The following is a 26,910-nucleotide window of genomic DNA, read 5'->3' as shown; positions in this document are numbered from 1 at the left end:
GAGAGAGCAGAATATCGAGAAGACTACGTTCAGAACACGATATGGACACTATGAGTTCTTGGTTATGTCGTTTGGACTAACCAATGCTCCAGCAGCATTCGTGGATTTAATGAATAGGGTTTGTAATCCGTTCCTTGATAAATCTGTGATAGTATTCATAGACGACATTCTGATTTACTCGAAAAGCCAAGAGGAGCATGGAAGACACTTGCGAGAAGTGTTAGAAGTCTTGAAGAAGGAGAAACTGTATGCAAAATTCTCCAAATGTGATTTTTGGATTCGAGAAGTCCAATTCTTGGGTCACGTGGTCAACCAAGAAGGGATAATGGTTGATCCAGCAAAGATTGAAGCTGTAATGAGGTGGGAACAACCGAAAAGTCCCACGGAGATCCAAAGCTTTTTAGGATTAGTCGGATATTACCGAAGGTTTATCCAAGGCTTTTCTTCGATTGCTACTCCATTAACAGCTTTGACCTACAAAGGAGCTACTTATGCTTGGAGTGATAAGCATAAAGAAGCATTCGAGAAGCTAAAGAAGAAGCTATGTGAGGCACTGATACTTTCTTTACCCGATGGAGTTGAAGACTTCGCTATTTATAGTGATGCGTCTGGGGTTGGATTGGGTTGTGTTTTGACCCAAAGAGAAAAGGTGATAGCATATGTGTCTCGACAGCTGAAGGAGCATGAAAAGAATTACCCGACTCATGATTTGGAGTTGGCAGCGGTAGTTTTTGCTCTGAAAATATGGAGGCATTACCTCTATGACACGAAGTGTAAACTTTTCACTGATCATAAGAGTCTCCAATATCTCTTTAATCAGAAAGAATTAAATATGAGGCAACGACGCTGGTTAGAGTTACTCAAGGACTACGACTGTAAGATACTTTACCACCCTGGTAAAGCTAACGTTGTTGCTGATGCTCTCAGTCGGAAAGTCAATGTTGAGAGAAAAAGGCCAAGAGCGTTGAGAATAGAAGTTGTATCGACAATTGTGGAAAGTATAAAGAAAGCTCAAGAAGAAGCTTCTGAAAAGAATGACCGGAAGGAGGAACGTTCGGGCAAAACGTTGGTGTTTGATACAAACGGTCATGGACTGAAGGTATTCCAAGATCGTATTTGGGTACCTAAGTCAGGAGGAATAAGATATCTTCTGATGGAAGAAGCTCACAAAACCATGTACTCAATTCATCCTGGCGGCACTAAAATGTATAGGGACCTGAAACCCTACTACTGGTGGCCGACGATGAAGCTTGATGTTGCAAAGTATGTGGCCGAGTGTGTGACTTGTGCAAGAGTCAAGACACAACATCAGAAACCATATGGGAGTTTAGAGCCTTTACCTGTGCCTATGGGTAAATGGGAAGACATTGCTATGGATTTTGTCACTAAACTACCCCGAACAAGGAATGGTCACAACATGATTTGGGTGGTCGTTGATCGATTCACTAAAAGTGCGCATTTCATAGCATCCAAGGAGAAATGGTCTATGGATAAGCTTGCGAATTCTTATGTGAAGGAAATTGTGAGGCTTCACGGTGTCCCGTTAACGATTGTATCGGATCGTGATAGCCGTTTCACCTCAAGGTTTTGGAAAAGTCTACAAGAGGAAATGGGTACCGGGTTATGTTTAAGTACAGCTTACCATCCGCAGACTGATGGTCAGAGCGAAAGAACGATACAAACACTTGAAGATATGCTGAGAGCATGTACCCTGGAATTCATAGGTAAATAGGATGAACATTTACCTTTGGTAGAATTTTCCTACAATAATAGTTTCCACTCGAGCATAAAGATGACACCTTATCAAGCTTTGTACGGAAAAAAGTGTCGTACGCCGTCTTGTTGGCTTGAGGCTGGCGAAAAGCAGTTTATGGGACTCGAGATAGTCCATTAGACTGCTGAGAAGTTGAAAGTGATCAGGGAAAGAATGTTAGCAGCTCAAGATCATCAAAAGAGCTATGCTGACAAGAAGCGAAGATCAATGACTTTTGAAGTTGGAGATTTGGTTTTGCTTAAAGTCTCGCCGTGGAAGGGACTTATAAGATTTGGTAAAAAGGGAAAGTTAAGTCCAAGGTTTATTGGACCGTTTAAAGTTCTTCAGAAGGTTGGGAACCAAGCTTACAAGCTCGAATTACCCAAAGAACTGAATGGAATTCACAACACTTTTCATGTGTGTTATTTGAGGAAGTTCACGGGAGAAGTTCCCGATATAATTCCAATTTCTGAATTGAAAATTGATGAAAACAAGAGGTTAATGGAAGAACCAAAGACAATTGTTGACCGAAAGACTAAGAAACTTTGACGCAAGATGGTCGAATTAGTGCTTATTCGTTGGAAACATTCGAATGGGCCAAATCTCACCTGGGAAACGGAGAGTGACATGTTGAGTTGCTATCCGCATTTATTTGTCGATGTGTGATTCCAGGGACGGAATCATCCTAAGGGGGAGAGAATTGTAACACCCGCGTTTCCAGGCTAGGCATTTTCGTTGATGTAATAGTCTAGGTTAACCATTGTAACTCTTTTTGGAGTATTAATGATGAAATATTTGAGTATTATGTGAATTATGTGTTTATTTTATTAATTATTATAATTTAATGAATTAAGAATAAAATAAGCGTCAAATTTGAAGTGTGATATAAGCCCGATATCTTTGCATAAAGTTGTAGTGGCCGAAACGAGGTTTTCGAATATATATAGAACGCCCAAATCTGACTTCGTATGAGGAAGTTATGAATTTCTGAAGTTTCGACTTAGCGGTATGCAGCCCGAAATACTCGATTTGAGATCGAGTGGTTTTTAGCCGAAAAAATCTAAACGAGAATCGAAGATCTCGTTGTTAGTAGCGAAACGATGAAAAGTTAGGCGAGAACGGACGTCGGACGAAGAAGTTATGAATTTATAACGAAGTTTTTATGTCCGGGCCTACTAAAAATAAATAATAAAAAATAAAGTCAAAATTAGCCGACGGAGTCAAAACGAAAGTTGTAGACACCTACGCGTGGATATAAAGAACGTTGAAAACGGAGTTCGTATGACGAAGATATGAATTTTCAAAGTTTATTAAATAATTAATATTTAAATTTATTTATTATGTCCGATATTATCCGAAGAGGACTCACCGGACTCATCCTGGCGTACGCCCAGCGTACAGCGAAGCATGACACGCCTCACACTCGAGTTCTTCGGATGACGCATGCAGTGACGATTTCAGAGGCGTACGCCCCGCGTAAGGCTGTACGCCCAGCGTACTGCGAGGCCTTAGCCTCCTATAAATAGGATGTGAGGGTTCCGGGCATATTTGCTCAATTCTTCTCTTTTTCGTGCCGAAGCTCTGCGTGTAAACCCCCGATGCCATCCCGACACCCCGGATCTCATATCCAAGTTAAGAAGGAAGTTTTACGCTCCCGAGATCCCGAGGAGTGCGATTCCCGAGTCGAAGCTCTGCCCGCGAGGAGTTCGATTTTTGTGAAGATCTTCCAGATCTGCCGAAGAATACTACTTCTATAAGTCGTCGTGCTGTCCGATTATCTTCTGATCAAGTGAGTGTGTGGTTACTTTCTTCTAACGCATAATTATAAAGTATTTTATATAAAATACGTGGTATGTGTATATTTTGTTGTTATATGTGTGAATGTATATTCACTTTCTTCTATCTCATAGATCTGATTTATTCTCTATGAAATACGTGTTATGTGGGTGTGCCTCATCTGTTATGTGGAATATGTATTGAATAAGAATGCTATACAGGTTTTAAACTATGTATAAAAATATATATTTTTATCTACTAATATGTTGGGTAGAACATGGGTAGATAGTTGACGTGTGATAAACAGATGAAATGCCTCGATGTTGTTTTTGATTCAGTCATCTAGCGGAGTTTAGATGATGACCACATACTTTTCTAGACAGTCGTGTGGAACGCTAGCAGGCTCGCCACCTGTAGGTGTTAATGAACTTGGGTGTTCATTTGTTGTACTCCATCCCCCTCATGGTTGCCTTATTTGACTTATATTGCTGAGGAACCCCCGAAGCATGTGTTGTCGCCCCGATGAAATATTCTTAGACTAGGTCCCTTATGTTAGTTGTCTTAGGGACGTAAAGTGAGAATAACGGGAATGGGTAATTGGATTATTGTTGGTTGGTGGAAATTAAATATAATTATTTATTGTGAGTTGAAAACCCTATATGCTCACCAGGCTCCCAAGCCTGACACACTCAGTTTATTTGTATTACAAGAAGTGGCGCAAGGGCATAAGATGGATGAATCATCAATTTGTTTTGTTTACAAGTCTGTATATGTATATATTTGTTGAACGACTTGTAATGTTATCGTTTATGCTTTATGCTCTGTATCGGAACATGACATCCCGAGTTTTGATTACATAATGAAAATACATTTCTTTATGAAATGCGTTGGAAAATATTATTTTATCATACTTTGTTTTTGGGAATAAATTCCGCAACTCTTTCAAATCAAAAGGATTTACTCTGAAATTATTTTAAAAGCATAAATGAAAACCGGTCTTTTCTGGCCGAGATTTTGGGGATGTCACACACTGTATGCTCATTCCCTATATTCTATATCCGACTATTCCACTTGAACCATATTAGTCAAGGAAGTAGGACAGTCTTAGTGAAATTACCCTGGGGAAGAAATTATCAGCTCCTATTGATTCTAGGTTATATGCTGACAGTTCTATTGACAACGAAGGATTTAACGATCGTAAGGGCTCTATCAAAAAGAAGGAGATAGGGAAAGGCACCGCTAGGTTATATGCCAACAGTTCCATTCCTTCTTACGACTATCGGTCTCAGTTGCAATACTTGTACATGAAAGGCAGTGAAATACCATGAAATAGAAAGAGGATTGAATTTCTCACTTTAATACCGATCTATCGAATTGTATACCTTCAATATCAAACTTCTCCGAGCAGTTCTAATGCCATACCGATGGAATTCCTATCCAGTAGTAAACTTCGACAGCAAGGACCATTTCACTTGTCTAGATGGCCACATCTAAACTTATACTTATATGCAATATCGAAATAAGTCGGGTAGTGCCCGCGATGGACTTGTCTTTCCGGCTAAGTACTTGACTTCAAAGACAGCTAGCTAGTTTCATTCAAGAAAGAGGATTTGTACCAAAATAACAAGCTTTCTACCCCTTCTAGTGAGTTATTAGCATCTGGGAGTTCTAGCGACTGACTTGCCCGCATTTCTTGCCTTAAAGGTTTCATTGCTCTAACTAGGCTATCCCACAGAAATAAGTCAACTAGAAGGCAAAATCCACCTAGTCAAAATGGCAGTGACGGACTAATGTACTTGAGCCTATTTTCTCAATCGATAAATGTCATTCTTTTATGCGCTTTCTCGCTAACAAGCCAAGTAGTCCCTAGTGGGCTATCCGTCATTAACTCGAAGAAGTGCAACAAGACCAATATCGAACTGGGATTGCCTCTCTTTCAATCTTCGAAAGTTACTTTGTTTCCCTTTCTAATGCAATATCTTCAATCAGGTCTGTACGAGTGACAGGAAGAATTCAGCTAGTTGCCATCCGCTCTGTCCCAATCTTCAGTCAATGATTGAGTCCGAACTCACCTAAAATGACGTAGAAGGGCAAATCTACCTAGTCAAAACTCTTGTTTAGAGGAGCCCCTGAAATTTTGAAAGCTTCCTCGCCTTCACCGTATGAGTTCAGGGTGCTTTCCTGGCTCTCCTTCACTCATATTTATCTACGACATTTGGCGTAAGATTCTACTATTTTCAATGACAAATTGTCTATACTACTTGAAAAGGAGAACCTGTGGTTTGATTGAATCCAATGCCCCGCAAACCTAAGGGTTCCTCCCTCATAGCACAGTCCTATGGCTTCTTAGAGAAGGGTAAAGGCACTCATAGCAAGATGAAAAACAGCAAACAAAAAACTCTAATCACTGGAAGGAAGCTAGGCAGGAGCCATTTAAAGCTTCGAGTTACCTCAGCTTGAGAGCGCTAGATAGAAGGAGTTCAAATGCATTCGATCCCCTATATAGATCCAGACGAGAAGACGCAAAGATTCTATTATCATCTGTACTGCCTTTTGCATCTTGCTTGAAGGTTCTAGCAGACGAAGACGGAAGAAATTGATCTAGTTATCTTTGTCTCTATCCTCTTTCTAAAGATAGATAAACAAGGTTTTTCTCACTACTGGCAAGAAGCCTTAAGAGAAGAAGCTCTTTCTAGTGGAAGAGGTTGGTCAAGCACATCAAAGGCTGGGTTTTTAGTAGTTCAGGGTAGCCGAGAGCCCAGTAAAGAACTTTTATCTTACTAGGAGCAACTAAGCCCCTACCTATATAGTCAAGAGGGATGGAGCCCCAAAAGAAGTAAGGCTAGTCAATTTCCAAGATTTTAGTAGCTCAGGAAAGGTTCCCGAGATTGGAGTGGGTCTATTAGCACTAGGACAGACCGTTTAGAAGGACAGTCAAAATTCGGTGCGTTGGTTAACGACTTCCGAAGTGACTAATCGTAGCCAACTTATTCAAGATCTATACTTTCTCTTATTAGAAAGAATATGTATATTATTGCGGAGATGAAAGAAATAGACGAAAAACTAGAGATGGGAGAAGTGAGCCCTGAAAGAGAAGGAGAGGAAGGAAACTAAGGGCTAACCCGACACCAACCCAATAGAGCTAGCCAGCAAGCTCAAGCTAAGAGATGGGTCAATCTCCATGACCTTATCTTCTTCAAGCCCTTAAGGCTAAGAAGTCAATTAGCGGTCTAGGAAGGCTAAGAAGGCAACTAGCTGCTTAGTGAACTCCTCACCTGGGGTGACGATATTCTGATTCAAGCTCTGAACCAAATCTAATTCTTTTCTTCCTTTAAGCATCAAACTTCAGATTTGAAGGCCTTTCTACTGCAAAAAAAAAAAAAAAAAAAAAAAAAAAAAAAAAAAAAAAAAAAAAAAAACACTTGAATTAGATCTACGAAATGATCGACTCAAATAGATGGTCATCATAAGCTCTTTCTTTTCCTCCTCTTCTAGTTCTATTAATCAAAAGGCCATCATGGACCAAGATACAAAGGGATCAATCTTTTACACCGATGTATCATACTCTCTCGACCATGTCATCATAAGAAAAGACTGCAAAATCTTTCCGAAGTGTTATAAAGAGGGAAGGCGCGCTACAACTAACATAACATGTCACAACTGGCATTTTGCTAGGATATTCTATTCCCATGTAAACGTCATCCACTATAAAAGGCTTGTACTCTAAGTGAATATTATACTCTATTCTCATTCAAATACATCTCATATGTTCAAATAAGGGTTGGAAACCCTAGAAATCCTGACTCAAGTTCATTATGGACTAGGATTCTCTTATTGGGTCTAATGGACCAATAAATCTCCAACTTCACTATCTTGGGCCTAAGAACCCTAATTGGGCTCTAAATGGACCACATTCATAAATCTATAGCATTTTGGACCATTTGGGCCTTGAATGATTCATTCTAGCTCTAATGGGCCATAACAACTCCAATCACCCTAAAGAGCCATAAGACTACCTAATGTGCTTTTATTGGGCCATGAACACACCTAAAGGCCCAATGGGCTGAAAACTATTTATTGGGCTTCACAAACTCAAGCGACACCAAGAGTGGGCCAAGCAAATTCAACTCCATTTATCTTAAGCCCAATTCTCGGCCCATGAAAAAAAGGGGAAAGAAAAGATCAAGGGAGGATTTAGGAAGTGATGACAACACATAATTGTCTAGCATACTTCTAGATAATCACAAACATCCATGAGATCTTTACCCTCCATGCAAAAATTTCTCTTCCCCTCTCCTCTTTATTACTCACGGCCATTAGGGCCTTCACCACACACTTATTTTACCTACAAATCTCTTAAGGAAAGCTCTCAAGAACACTCTTACATTCTCCTCTAAATTTTCGAGAATTAGAGTATACTTCAAGAGATTCTTCTTCAAGATCATCAACTTTGAACCATCTAAGTTCAAGATCTACTCAAGAAAGCTTGCTAGGATTAAAAATCTTCTTCTACTTCTTCATCAAAACCGATCCATCACCCCAAGGTGAGTTCATACCCCCTATTTTCGATTTTTACTTGGTTTTGGGGGAGAATACAAGTTTCTTTATGTAGATCTATGTGTATATGCATGAATATGTGTGTTTTTCATAACTTATTTGTTGATTATGCGCTATTTACTTCATAAATCTAAAAATATGTTAAGAATATCAAGCTTATCACTTGGATCTACATGAAAACCTTGAGAAAAGTATATGTTATCAGATATAATACATGTAAACTTGTAGATCTGAGATTTATACACTTAAAATAGGAAAAATGAGTGTTGTGTTCAAAGATCTATAAACTAAACTCAAAATACAACCCTTGACAGAAAAGTTTTGGTCCAATCTCGGACTGTTTTGACCAACTTAATGACAATGTTTTTCAAAACTGTTTTACATGCAAAAAGTTCAGGTTTACAGCTTTAAAATGACTACTCTCACGTTTTCATACGATTTTTCTACAATTTTTGTCGAATTTTACAAAACTGCCTATCAGATTTGAAATAATTTTGGACCAGCCTGTGAAGGTGAGCAATTTCACACTCGTTATATAGGCCATTAAAAATTATGAGAAAAATTCCACACTTCTAGAATTTATGGATCCAAATTTCAACTTACGATGCTTTTTCTACAAATTTTTCAATAACTAGGTCAGAAAAGCCAAAAATGATATTTTTGACAAAATTGGGTTTAAAATGTTATTTTTACCACAAACTAGTCATAAACACAAGTTTTGAACAAAATAGGGGCTAAAGTGTTATTTTTTTTACATAATTGGGCCTTAATTGTAAATTTTTGGCTTATTGGGTGAAGAACGTTATTTTTACAAAAAAAGTGGGTCTTTTATGCTATTTTAGTGAATACTTGAACCAAAACCAACTATAAACTAACAAACGGATTAATTTTGATCATTTTTAGGTTATTGGGCCTTAGTGGCCCATTTATATGTTTGATAGGTTGTGTATACTATTTGCGTGCTATTTGGGCCTATAAATACCTTACATGTGAAATGGGCCTTAGTTGTCCTTTTACATATATTTTGGGCCCATGTTATGTAAATCTCATTCCTATTAGTTCTTGAAATGAATCACATGTTTAGCGATGCCTTAGTGGCTCACTTACATGGTTCGTTGGGCATGGAATGAGTTTTATACGTTTATCTTCGCGTAAATTCGATTAAGGATCTAGTGAGTCTTGTCGGTTGGCACCTCTGAGTGTACAATCGTAGCCTGTAGTTATAATCATAGTCTCTTGGAAGGAGAGCAGGGTTTTGTGTATAGATCTATACGGGGATGACACCCCGCACCTGAGCTGTTCGCTACAGTTAGACCACATCGGCCTAGGGTGACTATAACCTTATTCTATTTTTCAGTCAACATTCACTAATGCCAAGACAAGCGAAATTATCAGTATAACGAATGCTCCCACGGTATTCATGGACCCTAGGAACCGAGTTTTCCCAACCATTCCTAGTCAACCATTTCATTATTTTTCATTAATAACATACTCGTCTGCTCACGAAGCAAGAATAAAACACTGTTAACACCTACGACCAGCCTTGGAAAGCATCAAAGCCGGAGAATATCGCGGACAAAGCACTGCGTGGATTTCTTACCACCCTCAAACAAATAGCCAAAGCGAACGGATCATTCAACCACTCCAAGTCTGGGTGTTTGAATTCAACAAGTCATGGGATACCCAGTTGCCCTTGATTGAATTCTCATACCATAACAGCTATCGCATGAGCATCAAGGTTGCTCCTTTCGAGGATTTTTATGGTCGTAAATGCAAATCACTCGCCAGTACTCTCACGGGACCAGACAACCGTTTGCAAAACGACAGAGAAGATAATCCAAATCAGAACTCGACTTCAAGCATCACGAGACAGAAATAAGAGCTATGCTGACAAACGGCAAGGACCCCTGAAATTCCAAGTCGGGGATCGGGTACTATTGAAAGTCCCTCACTGGAAAGGAATGATTCGCTTTAGGAAACAGGTAAAATTGAACCCGTGATACATCGGACCTTTCGAGATTTTTGCCCGAATTGGTCCAATAGCTTATAAGCTGCAGCTACCTTCTGAACTCAGCAACGTACACCCCGTATTCCATGTTTCGAATTTGAAAAAGTGCTTATCTGATGAAACTCTCGTCATTTCTTTAGAAGAGATCGAAGTAAACGAGAATCTCCTGTTCACTAAAGAGCCAGTCAAACGGAGCTCGGTTAGTTTCTGCTAGACAAGAAATAGAAAAACATAACCAATACAGGGAACAAGAGAATACCAGACCATATGTGCTTTTGCGCCATGACAATCTCACTCAAATTACAGGAACCTGCACATATTAGTACAGTATAACGGGTCCCCCGGTCAAAACCACACATGCAAGTTTCCCTGCATGTGGCTCGTTCGTGCTTTTCTATTCCGCTTTGCCACCTATTATATTAATATAGTCCCGTTCGGTCTGCCTTTATTCATCTATACCAGTTGCCACGCACGAGCCCATAGAAAGGATTTCAGCGCCCCTCTCCAAATAAGAAGCAGAACACGCCATCACCTACAACCCTTTCCTCAGTCGGGGACTTCTACAAAATGAAAACGGGCAGCATCGCCGTATGCTCCACTTTTGTTGCCCTGGTTTATATCCCAGAGTACTCCTATCGCCGATCTGTCACCCAACCTACTTAAACAACCTAAAGGTTTGGTCTCGTTGATCGAGGTCATTGTATCAATCAAAAATAAACCAACTAACCTATGTAGATAGTATGTCGGGTCGAATCCACAAGGAGTTTGTGGTCAAATTATGTGTCAAAATAGTCAATGGAAAATAGATTACTTGTAATCGTGACAAAAAGCTTAAAACAAAGATTAACCAAAAAAAATACTTGAAACTTTATTAGTTAAAACAAAACTTTAAATGAGAAAAGTAAGGTACACCCAGTTCAGTTGTCAGACAATTCAGATTCATGCACTTTCTTTCCTAAAATCCTAGTTCAATTACTTAGATGTAATTGGGGTTTATGATCTTGAAACACATAATCTTGGGTACACAATATGTTCATTCAACTAGTTGTTTTACTCCCTATGTCTAGTTAGATTAAGAACAATGAGTGAATTGATAATAAAGTGTCTTGTAACTACCTATTACAATATTAAGATTTAATATCACAAGTTGGAATAACACATGTGGATTCAACCCATTGTCTTTGTTCCTAAACTACTTGAACTTGGAACAATTGGTGAATTGACAATGCATTATCTTGATTATGACATCAAACAATTCATACAAACCAATTTCAATTATTATTACCAAAAGATTATCATATGAAACATAAAATAACAATTGAGATTAACTAGAATCAATTAATAATCAAGTGTGTTCATCCAAAAGTCCTAAACATCCCTGAAAGTAACCCTAATGATTTAGCCTTACATTGAGTTCATAAAAACACTAACTTGGATGAAATAAATAAAACTCATCATCGAATTCATTAACAAACTCAAAATCATCCAAAAAATATAACCTAATGATTATCAAAAATACGAAAAAAATAAACTTTGGGGAAGGAGTAATCGTTTCTGAAAATTACTAGAATTGATGAGAATCACCGGTTGAATGATCTTCAAATGTTGCTTGATGATGAATTGAATTGAATCTTGCCTTGAATCCGGATGGAAATGGAATGGACTTGTATTTCCAAATGTTTCCAAGGGTTTAGAAGCCTCAAAAACGCAGGAAAAAGATCTCAAAATCGGAGGTTGGAACCCTCCAAATTGCAGGAAAATCGTCGGGGCTAGGCTGGAATCCGATTAGGTTTTTTTCTTTAAATAGGATAAGATTGACACATAAAAACGTATCGACGTCCTGGGACGCTAAGAGTGCCATATGACGTTGATGCGGGACGCTAAGATGGATGATGAACTCCCATTCTACCAAAATTCCATGTTAAAAAAGGGCGTCCTATGCATGGGTCAGAGTCCCAGGACGCTTATGTGGGACGTTGACGAAAGATTATTTTGTCATTCTTCCTTCCGCAAACTTCCAAGTTCGATTCTTTCGTCCGCACCTTCCCACGTAGTATCTTGCTTCATTTTCCATGCATTTTCTATTAATTTCTTCTAGATTTCATTCCTGCAAACTTCATCCAAAACATAATCAAAGTAGGCCCATTCTTGGACAATTATACATCAATTCAACAGATTTATGACAATTTAGTATATTCACAAAATAAACTTATCACCCGGCTGCGATTCCCTCCGGTCCGTTCCCGGGTTGGATTAGGGGAACATCTGAGCGATTTCCTTCGCGGATCCACACGCGCTTACAAGGCGCACAATAAGAATAAGACCAATAGAGACTTCATAAGGGACCATTTGAGCTGCAGATCGTAATGCTCCTAGAAAGGCATATTTCAAATATAGAGGAGTGAAAGTTCCCAACAATCAATAAATTTTTCGTTTCCTTATATGAACCGTACGAACACGTCCTTTGTCACCCCCACCGCGCTTACGACTCTATACCCCAATCCAACTTTCTCTGGCCCTGGTCCTTCCTTTCTATTCCCCGGTAAGCAGACCGTAGGAGCATGGGGGGTATCTGCTTCTGACTGATAGAATCTCTCTTTTGTCCCTCCTGACCGAACCCGCCAAAAAACAAATAAATAGATAAAGTTTTGATTGTCGGGAGAGTTGCGTCGGAGACATCTTTATCTGAGGAGGAGGCTTCGTCGTCCGACTCTTCATAAATGATGTTAGGATGGGCCGGCCCATCCTTGGAATCCTAAAAACAAGAGAGGGAACATAATCACTTTCTTTCGGTGACATATCTAATAAGACTGAATAGGATTTTAAGAGCTGTCACAATCATTCACATCCATTTCAGTAGGCAGGAAGGGCATGGAAGCTACCGTTTCTAGAATGCGAGCAAGCTAGCTTGTTGACTCTCCTAGTGGTTTGTCGACAAGGAAAGGGGCCTTCGGGAAGCGACTAGTCGCTTCTGGAGAAGATTCTAGAAGGCCGACCACTACATAGAGAGATCCATATACCAGTCATGAGTGATAGCGAAGCCTAGAGAGGCAGAAGCAGTAGCTTCTAGGACGAAGTCGAGCCACTAGTGGAGTGGCCAAGGAGGCCTACTATAGCGATACTGGATTAGTAACCGGTGAAATCCCCCAATCAAAATTGAAGTGAACTATTGAACAATGTGATTGATTAGACAAGTACCAAGGCTTTCAGTAGACTTCTTTCATTTCCGAATTTGCTTGCGACAAGTCCTAACATTAGTATGAGTTTGTTGACTGTGTAAGGGTGATCCATCTTGATGATGAATTCCACGATAACAAGAAATAGAAATTAATCATTCGATGTCTGCTCATTCTCCCCTCTTCAATTCCCAATTAACAACATGATCTTGACCTATCATTTGTTCAATTTGGTCGATCTGATACTTAGTAAATTCTTTTATCTTTATGTTCCCACTGATACCTAATCGATAACGAAGCAGAATGACTTTTTTTTGGCCCAATTCCATCTATTTTTGTTGAGGAAATTCTAACTTGTTCATCGGTAACTGATCTAGCTCCTAAAATATATAACATTCTTGATCCTTCCTTTTACTAGTCTTCTCGGCTGGAATAAAAAAAAGATTCTCCGCTCTGTGCCTACTCCTTCTTCTCCTTTAGGATAGGATCGTCGTTGGTCCTTTTTCGCACCACCACTAGAAAACTGCACTTTAATGACGCGCAAACAATGACACGCAGTGATTTACGATACGCATTTGTGGGCGCCCTAAAAATAACGTCCGTTTTTAAAAAAAATGAAGGATAGAGGACACGCATTTTTGCGTTCCCTAAAATTAATGTCCAATAAAAAAAATTAAGAACACGGAGGGTTCCAATGTTAAAATGAGTGTCGTGTAGAGATGTCGCTTTATATTTTATTTAATGAAACACACGTTTTCTTCTCTCGTAGCTTGGGGGGAAATGAAAATCACAAAAGTTTGAAAGTCCGCCATTTTATCCTCTACCTTGTTTCCATCGCTTTTCTCTCACACATATCAATACCCAGAAAAACCCTAATATCATCACCACTCTCTTTTATCGCACAACTAAAATCTTCACGAGTTCTTTAATTTCACTCCTAGGGTTATTTGATGGCTCTTGTTTGGTTAATTCCCTATACTGAACCGAGAGTCAAAACCTTGCATATGTATTCAGCTTATCGCCTTAAGCAACTGTTATTTCATCCTTCATTCACCTTATCGTCGTTGCATTGCTACCGCCACCAAATTTCCTCTTCCCTTCTCGTAGTTGCTAGTTATTCCACTACCTTATCTGCTTCTACTCGTAACAAGAAAAAGCTAAACTGAAAAGATAATTCCATTACTGGTACTTGTAACATCCCGAAATCCAGGTAAAGCTATTATATCCTTCCATTTTGTCAACTTGTCAAAAATGGTCCTTGTGAGAATTCTTGTAGCAAATGAGTACGCTGGGTGTACTAGGGAGTACGCTGCGCGTACTCATGCGCTTAATTTGGACGCGGACTCGCCTGGGTACGCTGGGCGTACCCAGGGTTACGCTGGGCGTAATGGGTCCAGATGCAAACCCTAATATTTGACTTGTGCACTATATAATGGATGCTAAGGCTCATTTCTCAACCTCCATATCAGTGAGTAAAACCCTAAGAGAGCCTCCCAGTCGTCCTTAGCTTGAGAGTGAGTGTTTTAGAGCTAAAAGTACCTTGGGGTGTGTGTGTGTGTGAAGAAGAAGGAGAGGAGCTTGTGGAGGCTAGAGCTTGAAGTGCAAGTTTGGATCTGAGATCTACAGAGGAAGGAGTTGCATTTGGAGGTATAAAGTTCAAAACTCTCCTCTTCATTTTGGTTTGATGTTTCATAGACCATTTTAGGGTTAAAAGTCCCAAAGGTGGAGACTTTATGAGTGTAATGCGCTCCATGGACCTAGATTTGTCCCATTTCAGTGGTATTTGTGTTATTAATCCATAAAGTTTCCATCTTGGTCGCGGATATGAGGTTATGCATGAGTATTGAGCTTTCTAGTGTTAGGAAGTGGAGTATTATGGGTGTTAGTGACTTGTCCAGCCATGCAAAGGCTTAAAGTCGCCAACTTTATGGATTAGAAGGGTTATAAATGGTCAGATCTAGAAGTAGGACGTGGGTCTTAACGGATTAAGACCCCAAAATGCTTAGAGTCTGAAACTAGGAATTACGCTGGGCGTAATCCCAGTACGCACGGCGTAAGGGTTCGCGCACCCCGCTTTCTGTGGAGGCACCGGGTACGCCCAACGTACATGTGTGGTACACGCAGCGTAACTCGGGGAGTTGACTTTTGTTGACTTTTAGGGTTTGGTCAACTTTAGGGTCTTTGAGCCATGAGAGGGGTAAAATAGTCTTTTACCCTTCTAAGAGCACTAAGAAGAGGAATAGTCTAGCCTTGAGAGATGTATTGATTTAGGGTGTTTATTTCATATGATTAGGCGGAGGCTAGACCCAATTTTACAGAGTTCGAGCTTTACCGAGTTACCCGAGGTGAGTCTTCTCACTATACTTTATCTAGAGTGGTAATTAGAGTTATGTGACAGAGTAATTGTATGTTTTTGCATGATGTGATTTCTATGTGCTTTATGCTAAGTATGTTACAGATTTTACAGAGTTAGGACCGGAAGGTCCACAGAGTTAGGGCCAGAGGGCCCACAGAGTTATGGGACTGGAGGGTCCCATAGAGACACATTGACCAGAGGGTCAAATAGAGTTACAGCCTCGAGTGGCTAATATATGTTGTGTGTCGTATTTTGGGGAACTCACTAAGCATTTATGCTTACAATGTTGTGTTATGTGTTTCAGGTACCAGTGAGGATCGCGAGAAGGCGCCGACTTGATCAGTACACACACGAGGAGTTTTTACATTATGATCTTGGGATGTGATATTGTGGTTTGACTATGTGATACAATGGTGTTTTTATAACAATTATGAATGAAAATGTGTTTTATAAAATGTAAAAAATTATTTGAAAATTCGGGTGTTACAAGTTGGTATCAGAGCCTTCGTTTGAGGGATTCGGGTACACCTTCGGGCGTATTTGAACTCAAACTGAGGATTTAGGAGATTTTCAAAACAAAATTTACAAAATTTTCTCAAGAGTAAAAAGTTTTTGAAAAGAGCAGAGCAGAGCAGTGTGTACGATCAGCCAGCGCGCGAACGGTGATTTCCCAAAATAGCCTTACATTATGAGTTATGAGATATGTTATGATATGATATGCATGCTAGAGTAGGCTAAGTATTCTTATTAGGACTAGAGTGACCTGATTTATGATGCCTTAGCCTAGGGATTTTGCTGCTATGAGATGCTTGAGAGTGAATAGATAGCAGCGAAGAGCTTATGAGAGATCTACTTGAGAGTAGACTGTGCATAGAGAGAGAGTAGAGTACTTGGGATTTGGGATCCTAGGAGGAGGACTTAGGGTGAATATTGATGCGGTGTGGACGGTAGTATTAGGCCCGTACTACCGAAGGCACCAGACAGTGTGCAACCCAAGTAAGAATCCTTAGGGTACCAGGGATCAAGTAGGATTGGGATATCGAGTGTGTGTAAACTCGAGCGAGTCTCTGATATTTTGTGTTGTATTTCAGAGAGACATCATGTTGGGGACATGCCACAAACCAGGGTCTAGTGAGGGGGTGTGAGCGATGAGGACCTCCGCCAGATGATTCATGATGAGGTGGCTGCTGCCATCCGCGCTGAGATTCCAGAGACGTTCGAGTCTATCACGACCACCCTGATCGAGACTTTTGATGAGCGTTACGCTGCTCTTACTGATGTTGCTGTTGCTGCAGCCACTGCGGCCGTTGTTGCTGCCAGGCCGCAGGGGGTGACGCGTTGCTATACCGGGAGTTCAGCAACACGAAGCCACCAGAGTTTGATGGGACTCAGGATCTGATAGCTGCAATGAGATGGATCTCTGACATTGAGGGGTGCTTCTACACATGTTCATGTCCGGAGCATCTGAGGGTTCGGTTCGCGCTGAACCAGCTTCGCTTGGGCGCTGAACCAGCTTCGCTTGGGCGATGTTCCATGAGAGGGCGATGTTCTGCCCTGAGCACGTGTCTTCTAAGCAGGTACGTATGAGCCGGTATTTGAGCATTTTGAGGAGAGACATCCGCGAGTTCGTGGCGAACTCGACGTACCAGACATTTGTCGAGCTTCAAGCAAATGCCCGGAAGAGGGAGATTGAGCTAGAGACTCGGGCCAAGGAGGAGGCGGAGTCTCAAAGGAGGGATCGACGACCGGTGCAGTCCCAGCCAGCCGCCAAGCGGGCTAAGCCCATCGATTCGAGATATGGGAACCAGAAAGGCCGCACTTGTGGTGTAACATCCCGGAATATCAGGAGTAGAGTTGAAGGGCTAAAAGTGTAAATGGGAAAGGGAAACTCGGCGAGTAGGGTCGCGACTCTGGTCGCGTGTTAAGTGGCCAACTCGGCGAGTCGCAGGATGGACTCAGCGAGTAGGCACTGAGTGGAGAAAACCCTAATTTCGGAAACTGCTATATCCCCTTACTATGTAGGAAAAGGAATAAGTAGAAAGAAAAGATTCAACTTTGGTACACTTGAAAGAAAAGGCATAAGTGAATAAAAAGTAGAAACCTTTCGTGTCCCATTATACTTCACCGCATCCGAAGCTGCAAGATTGGGCATTAACTGCAGTTTAATGCATTTGAAGCATAAAGAAAGATGATTTAAAAACTCTGACAATATAATGGGGGACAAACCAAGGGTGTCATATAAAAGGACAAGGATGTATGAATATGCATGCATGATCAACAACTAGCCACTCTGTTCTGTTGATAAAGTATATAGACTATTAAGGGATCCTGCTGCAATGTTATACAATTGAACTTATAAGACACAATATACCAACAAGGAGAAATTGTAGCCTTGTTCTACCACTACCACAGCAACATGGTGAATAAATGTAGAGCAAAACAAGAGGGTTTACATAGAATTAAAATCTAGAGTTGATAAAAAAAATGTACACTGAGTTAGGTATATAATTTTCTCTTGAGTTGATGATTGAACAAACTACTATCAAATCCTACCCTTCGTGAGTGCCCTTCAAAACATAATCCCCAATAACCCCATGTGTGCAACGTATCAACCACTTATGTCTCTAATTTCAAAATCTTCTCACATTAAACTAATTTTGTTTAGAGGGTTTAGAAAGCTGACTACATAGATGCATACTCACATTTAACCAATTACTTGATAGCCAAACCACTATAATTTCTCTATGGATATGCATTTTAGAGAGAGTTACCAGTAAAAAAATCCCTGACTGAGAAGGTGATGTTGTGTTGCACCTTTTTATTTTTCAAAGAGACTTTCAGACAATAAAAAAAAGAAAAAAGATCAGTAAAATTTGTCAAATAATAAAAAAATTACCTCGCCAGGAATTTCCTTGTGTCTATCACAGTACACATTCATCAACTTCTTTAGCTGAATGTTGTGCATAATTCTATCCTACAAAATGAAACAAAACTCTTGCATTGGCTTTAATTGATGACTACGAGTCAAAATTTCTTAATAGCAAAATAAGTAATATATAATAATGTAAACTGGTAACCAAAATCAAAGTGCATTGTCCTAACGGGAAAAATTAAAATGACAAGCGATCCATGACTAATTAAGGATAACACAGGAATTTAAGCATCAAAAAGATTTTATACAAGATGTAACAGCTAAGCATTTCTCATATGTTTTTTAGGACCAAATCACACAAAATAGCCTGATAAATCTCATAGATATTTTATTATACGTTGATACAGGGTTGCTAGGTGATTCTTGGCTCAATATGATTGCCCCTGCCTTCATGTTTGTTTCTAAATAAAACGTATTAAACTAAATCTATAAAAAAGAAATCAGAAAAAGGAAACTTAATTTTTGTTACATATATAACCCCCTCACATTCACTGATGTTTTTTATACAAAGGTATGTCAAAATTGGTCTGTTAGTACTTGGTATGTGCTGTCATGTATTTGAAAACCTAAGCTTACAAAGACTTACCAAATACAAGCATTCTTATCTTGATGTTGGGGTCTGTTATTTGTATTCCATTTTGAATGATTCTGTATAACCTACAAAAACATATAATTGTTAAATATTAATACCTTGATACAGGGTTGCTAGGTGATTCTAGAAAGTATAATTTAGTTATGGGAAAAAAAACATAAAAGATGCTTCAGTAGCATCGTCACAGTTCAACATATATGAATCGAAGGATGATGATTTCACAATATTGAATTTTTAACAAATATGAAGAACAACCATGACATAGCCACAAAAAAAAGGATTTGACTAAAACATGTTGATCTGACAAAAACAAGGCTTCCATAAGAAAGTGACAGAATGAATGACATTTTCTTACAACCAACAAAACCATATTTTATAGAAGAAAAAAAAACAGCAAAAAAAGGACGAAGAACCCAACAAAAAGATTAAAAAAAAAAAAAAAAAAAAAAAACCACGGAGACACACTCTGTAGTTTCCTTCTTTTCTAAGTTGCAATGAATCTATCTGGAGCAGTTACTTAAACCTAAATAACATCAGAAAAACCTGCCATCGAAAAGCTGAAGAAGAAGGGGTAATACTAGAAGTAGAAACCCAAAAAAGAATAAAAAACAACAATTAACCTTAAATTGAAAACTTACAGCGATCTTGACAATTTTTGTGAGTCTCCTGTAACGGATCAGGTTGTCTGGGTCTCCCTGGAGTGGAATTGCAGAGATCGCTATGGGTCTCCAGGGGGGTTTGGGTAGCGGAATGGCTGAAAAACAAACGGTATAATGCGCAATTACTGACCCAACCCTTTCGAGTTTTACTTATATCTCCGGCGAATGAGGGAGCTGGGTTATATTTGCGTCTGTTGAAAGCGAAACGACTGAAGAAGAACGTAGATATAAATGCGCGAATCCGAAACCAGACTCTTTGGATTTCCAACGGTTATTTATTTATAAAAGCTTTCCGAAATTATAGATTAATTTCTTCAGCTGTTTATTAATTTCTGTTTTGTTTAATAAAAGAACTTTAATTTATTAATAGTATACGTTTTATATTAATCCTATATAATAATATTTAGCGTGGAATTAAAGATTGTACATTTTGGTTCTATTAAATATTAATTCTTTATAATAAGATTTAAACCTAAAATCACTTTTATGTATAATTTAGGTTTTCTAAAATCACTTGTAACACTTTTTTTTCTTAAATTGGTATTAAGACATCAGATTAAAAGATTAATTGTACACAAATACTGATTCATAATTAATTGATTATTATTAACTTGTTTAATATTTCATTAAATTTGAGTTATATGTCAACGTAGAATGGATTGAGTTAAATCAAATAAATTTATAGGAAAATTGTAAAACCAGTGTGGAATGGATTTAGTTAAATCAAATAAATTTATGGGAAAATTGTAAAATCGGTGTGGAATGGATTGGGTTAAATCAAATAAATTTATGGGAAAATTGTAAAACCGATGTTTATGGTTGTTATTTTTGTATGATTTTGATCCAAAAACAATTGGATTTGCACCCATGTTTCTAATTTGATTTTTTTTTTTCCGTGAATTTTGGTTCCTTTGGGAAATTGAAAGGGCTTGAAATAACTATTTTGCCATTTTTTATTTTGATTCTTCTATTTTCTTTAAATTTAAAAAAGAAAAAAAAAATACTCTCTCTCTCTCTCATATGTTTTTTTGGTATAATCTTGTATTTTATTTTCGGTCCGTTTGTAGCAAAAGGTTTTTTAAAGGGATAATATCATTGATGCCTTACAAACTTTTCTTAATTGATTTAATTGGTCCCTCATTTTTTGTTTTCTAGAGCCATAAAACCCCTTTACCTGCTAAAAAGGGTAGTAAGCTTGTTTTGGTCCGGTTTCACATGTAAACCCTTCTTTCTCTCCTCTATTAATTATTCATGTGAAGAGCAACTTCTTCTTTCTGAAACGATCCTAGATACACCTCAAGAAAATTGAGACCCGCCCTTTAGTGAACGAATCAACTATCTCCATTCTCTTTAGATAAATAAGATCATTGTTTCTTGGTTGCAGGTCGAAATCAAAGAACATGTATTCCTTTCTTTTTCTCTCCCCACTGCGCCTCTCATCCTCTTTGAAAGCCTAATCTCACTTCCGTCTTTACCTTTCTTTTTTTCGATTTGCAAGAAAAAAGTGTTGATGACATTGATCTATGATGATGCGTAACAAGTAGAGGTTCGATGGTGGTTGAAAGATGGGTTGGTGGTGGTGTCCGGCTTTGAGGAAAATGATGAACGAGGTTTGGCTTATAGTGGGTTTCAGTTACAATGAGATGGGATTTGGTTGATGCAATCAGGGTGAAGACTGATCGATATGACTTATCAAGATGATATGGTGTAAAGGTGATGCTTTAGTGGTTGCATGGGGATGGACAATGGGTCGGAGATGGTGAAGTTGCATGTGGTTTTATGAAGATAATAAATATAAACGGTTCTAGAGTCAATATTAGAGGTTGGAAGATGGTGGGTTTTTTATTGCAAGTTTAATGACATAGATATGGGAAAGGTTGTCCTATTGGCTTGTGAAGTTGAAGACGATGAATGCTTAAGATGATAACTAGACAAAAAGTTTACATGGTTACCCCTTCACAATTGAGTAGAAGGATGTTTTCAACCATTATATTGGAGATGAACCTAGTTACCCCTTCACAATTCAGTAGCAGGACGTTTCCAACCATTATATTAGAGATGAAGGATATTTTAAAACATAATATTCAAACAAAAAAAAAACACGGATGACCAACTAAAACAAATCATGAAAGTTTGATGGGCAATAATGACATTAACCTTGTTTAAAACTATTTATATGAGCAATAGGTTGTCATTAACGTTTTTTATTTGTTTTTTTTGTTGTTAGAGTTTGGGGATTTTCTAATGGAAAAGGTTTAATCTCGAATTTGTTTAAACTATATTTAGTGTTGAAGGGTTTAATCCAAGGTTCTAAATAACATTAAGCGTGACTTAAGGCGACAATTATATATATATATATATATATATATATATATATATATGATTATGTTATTTTGTTTTTACTAACTATTGTGTGCCAGAATGCATAGATCTGGACCACCGGATGAATAGAATTAACAATCATGATCTGAGGGTCTATGATATTACAATAGGGTAGCATGTATCATATAATCACACAAATTTCAGCAAAAGGGTATTTTGGTCAATTAACCTATTTTAAAAAAGGAATTTTTTGGATTTTAAGGGATCATTAATTCCCTTATTTTTTAAAAGTCTGAATTTTTTAAATTAATTATAATTAAATTGTAATATTACTTTTAATAATAACTGATTTTATTCTGTCAGAATGACAAAAAGTCAACAATAAACTAGTAAATATATTTGCGATTTTATTCTTGTAGAATATTGTTTCATTCAAGATACTTTTTATATTAAACATGCTGAAAGAATTATACAACATATTATCAAGAATAACATTTTCTAAAGAATATAGATTTTATTCTTTAAGAATCACTATTTACATTAATCAGTAAAGAAAAAGACTATAAATAATTATTACAATCACTCTAAAAAAATTATGACTAATAATGGTTTAAGGATTACATTTATTCTTGAAGATTAAAACTAAAAATGGTTAAAAAAGAAAAAAAAAACATCAAAATCTAACAAAAACACTACTCTATTCCGAAAGAATATTATTGTTAAGGAACAATTTATAAATTCTGACAGAACACATTCTGTTAGAATACAATATCGTTCTCCATGTTTTCTTTATTTTTCACATTAATGGCAACCTCTTTAAAATCTAAATTCACAAGGAAAACATAATCAACTTTCAAATATTAAAATTTTGAGTGCATTAAATAGAATAAAACAATAAATTCTAATAGAATCTGATATAAATTCAAATAGAATATAACTATAATTTCTACAAACCAACATTAACAATCATCCATAAAATTGCAATGTATATTATTTTGAAAGAATGTAAGGCTTCATTATTTAGGATGTCATTCTATAAGAATCAATACCAATAACAAGAATAGAAACCAATTTTATTTTGACAGAATTGGTTACGGTAAATCACTTCTTAAGGTGACAAGGAATTCAAGATTCTATTATGACAAAATTAGAATTCGATATTCCATTCTATTAGAATGATCGACATTAAGATGCATTAAAAAAAACCTAACAATCTAAATAGAAAAAAGACTATGAAATTAAAATAGCAGGATACATAGAATGCATAAACATATATACTTATATGTTGGTTAAAAAACTGATGATTGTGTTCCAAAAACAAAATCAAAAAGCAATTAGATTAAAATTTCATAGACGAGGGTTCATTTTAATTAAATTTAAATAAAGTGTGCAAAGTAAATGAGTTACACAGGAGGTTATACCTCCTATGTTCAGTTTCCATACGATCGGAAAAAAAAGCATAAATGGTTTTGTGGCTTCGGTTTTGTTTGACAATGGTAAAAAGATAATCAAAAAATGTTAAGGAGATACTTAAAGCCGATGAAGGTGGTGGTTGGCAGTGGTGGCTGGTTGTTTGAAGCAGCGACAGTGGAGAAGACGGGGTGAAACTGTGAAGCCGATTTCTTTTTCTTTTGTAGGTGAAGAATACATGAGATAAAAGAGAGAGATTAGGTCAAACCTAATTATTTTGTTTCCGTAATTAAAGGGATTTAATTAAATGATCCCAATAATTGAATGTGTCAAAAACCCAAAAATACCCTTATTCATTTAATAAATTATTCAATTATTTGCTAAATTTTGATTGGTGCATTTAGGAACACAATATTTGCTAGAAACATTTGAACCTAGCTCTTTTCTCTCTCTCTCTCTCTCTCTCTCTATATATATATATATATATATATATATATATATATAGTACTATTATTCATCTTTATATACATATATGACTTAAGACGGTATTTTGTTAAAGTTTGGCAACAAGTACAGGCCTTGGAGTCATGGTGAAGCCAAGTCGAGCTTTTTAGAACCTTGGTTTAATTTCAAGCTTTTTTAGGTTCAATATTCAGCATAAAGGTTGAAGTTTGGGGAATTAATAAACCGAGGAGTTGGTATTTACTTAGGTTTTGAATTGTTTTTTATAAAAATATCAATAATAGTAATATATTTTTTGGTTGGGGACCTTGGATGCACAAATAAATGTTCAATGACCATATAAGTATAAAAAAAATTGTTTTGGGTAAAAAAAGAAAAGATGGTTGGATTTTTAAAGTACATTGTCTTAATTGGAAATAAAATAAAATTACAATGTCCTCGAAGGAAAAACTGGCTGTAACTCTACAATATGTAAAAAACGAATAAGTTACATTTTGAAAGTATAATACTATATTTGATTTACTTTTAAAACGATGTCATAAAATGAAGTACAATGTCTTAACATGAATAAAGACTGAGAATAAAATGTTATAATTGGGAACATAATTAAATAGGATTGAAGGTATAGTATTTTAACTAAAGTATAATGTTGGTTATTTTGATAACCAAAACATAAACACAGAAGCATAAACATTGGATCTTTACTCTCGAATTTGATTAAAAGAAAACTTAAACATGAAAGAACGGTTACATACCTAATTTCATTATGATCTTCGGATCTGAATAGCAAGGGTTGGGTTTTCCAATTGATCTCAAGAGCTCTCTCTAAAATCCCTCAACAAACCCTAAACGAATTTCCATGTGTATTTTGTGTGTGTTGATTTGATCATCATCACATGTATTTATAAATGAATATAAACCCTAATGTGAGAGATGAAAGGGATCCTGTGGATCTTGAGTCAAACCGGGAACTCAACCCACAAGGTAAGTAAATATTTTATAAATCGGTCCATCAATGATTTATATTCTCGCCATAATAACTGGATTTAATAATAACATTATATATATGATGTGGTCCCATGATTATCTAACAATCTCTCACTAGACCACAAATATATAAATGCGTGTATAACTGTATAAGCGCTTTAATTAATGTTATCATAATATTGGTACCCTTAAACAATCTCGTCCACTAATCATAATAGTATAGGATCAAAGCGGTATTCGTTACAATTTACGTAACTAAACCTATCAGTGGTCACATATACATATATAACTAACAACATAGATTAAATATGATGTGTAGTTTTAAAATCTAAATAGATTTCCAACGAGTTCCTTTTAACTAGAAGTAAGATCAAACTTCAAATAAGTGCAACTAATAAAACCGATTTCTTAATTTTATATAAAAAAACATAATTGTTGTTAAACAACACATAAAACACCATAAAACTCCCACTAAATCCAAATATCGCACCAACGTGTGTAGTATGCTCATGAAAGACCTAGGGATTACCCTTTATGAGCGAATCCGATTTTATGGAGTTTGATCATATGTGTTATACATATTTCCATTTTGCACTACTATATTAACAGAAGGAAACTTGAAGTCAATATGCTTTAACTTAATAGAACTTATGTTATTGGAATATAATATTGCTGACTTATTATCACAAATTTAGTGGTTTTCAATATCAATAATGTGTAGCCTTGTGACATATTTCCGCAACTATATTCCATGCTAGAAATTATGTTGCCATTATGGAAGAAGCTACCGGAGTCTATACCATGAAATGGCTTATCATGCTAAAATCTAAAAGTATCCTGATATGGATCAGTAACCATTTTGGCATCTAATAAAATTATATTCTTAATAAAAAATGATCTCCAAAAGATCAGAATTTCATATAGTTGAGCATATACCATTTTGTTATATATAGATATCTTAAAATCTATTTGGTTGCTTTCTTATGATCCAAACTTGAGTTGCGTAGATATCTGCCGAAAACCAGAAAGATAAATTTACTCCCACTTAATTCGTGATACACAAAATCATCTACTGTATTTACCTCAAAACCAAAAGAGATAAAAATTGATGAAAAATGTGTACCATGCATATGATATCCAAAGTTGAGGTTGTTGAGGTTGTGTATTCTGAATAGGAGATTGAATAACTGTTGGGTTTTGTGTACTATAACACTCATATGGTGAACATACAACCTTAATAGCTTTGGATCTGATTTTTATCTAGTTATACCTGCAATAAAATTTCCAAAGCATGAAGCCTACAACTAGCATACAATTTTGGTACATGAATAATAAAACTAGTTAGAATAATATCTCTTTATTGTAGCTTGTAGTTTTTGCCTTTCAAGCGCTTAACATCTCAAGTGTGATGCCTCAAATGTTCACAAACACCATGAACAAAGGAGGACTTTGAGAGAGAGTATGGAGCACACAAAATCGATTATATGACCTCTTAGAATACTTGTGTCAACCAATTTTGGCTAAGGGGTAACATTTATGTAGTGTAGGATTCCAAGAGTCATGGTTAAACCCTAATCCATACACTTGGGTTATGATCCATATCTCATGTGGGCTAACTTTTATGGATACTTACATAAACTTAGCCCATCTTGGATCAATAGCCCAAACAATATATATGTCACTGATTTACATAATCAGTCCCCGTTAATTTAATTAGTCTCTTTTGATCACTAAATTAATTTCAAATTAATTCTTGATCAATACTAATCAAATATTATGATTTCACAATTAATATATTATACTTTTAATATATTAATAAATCATAAATAACCTCTTTCTCAAATATCCATCCTATCAGATTGTTCTGGTGAAGGCAACCCAAATGGACCATGCTACTCTCGGGTCAAGTACATACAAATT

At 37.0% G+C, this 26,910-nt stretch overlaps 1 protein-coding gene across 5 annotated transcripts in view; it reads right to left on the bottom strand.

The window, feature by feature from the left end:
• Nucleotides 1-20,054, bottom strand: part of LOC145055414 (uncharacterized) — a 36,958-nt gene extending 16,904 nt beyond the window's left edge. For all 5 annotated transcript variants that reach the window (XM_079003728.1, XM_079003727.1, XM_079003729.1 and 2 more), the window contains exons 1-3: nt 19,789-20,054; nt 19,145-19,215; nt 18,523-18,600 (exon numbers count right to left, since the gene is read on the bottom strand). The gene's annotated coding sequence lies outside the window, so the exon portion shown is untranslated. The remainder of the gene's footprint in view (nt 1-18,522; nt 18,601-19,144; nt 19,216-19,788) is intronic.
• Nucleotides 20,055-26,910: the final 6,856 nt, after the last annotated feature.

The sequence above is a fragment of the Lactuca serriola genome, chromosome 5 (genome assembly GCF_051521515.1).
Source record: "Lactuca serriola cultivar US96UC23 chromosome 5, Lser_US96UC23_V15, whole genome shotgun sequence".
Classification (NCBI taxonomy): domain Eukaryota; kingdom Viridiplantae; phylum Streptophyta; class Magnoliopsida; order Asterales; family Asteraceae; genus Lactuca; species Lactuca serriola.
Note: the sequence above shows the minus strand (reverse complement) of the source record. Positions and strands in the feature narration are given on the sequence as shown.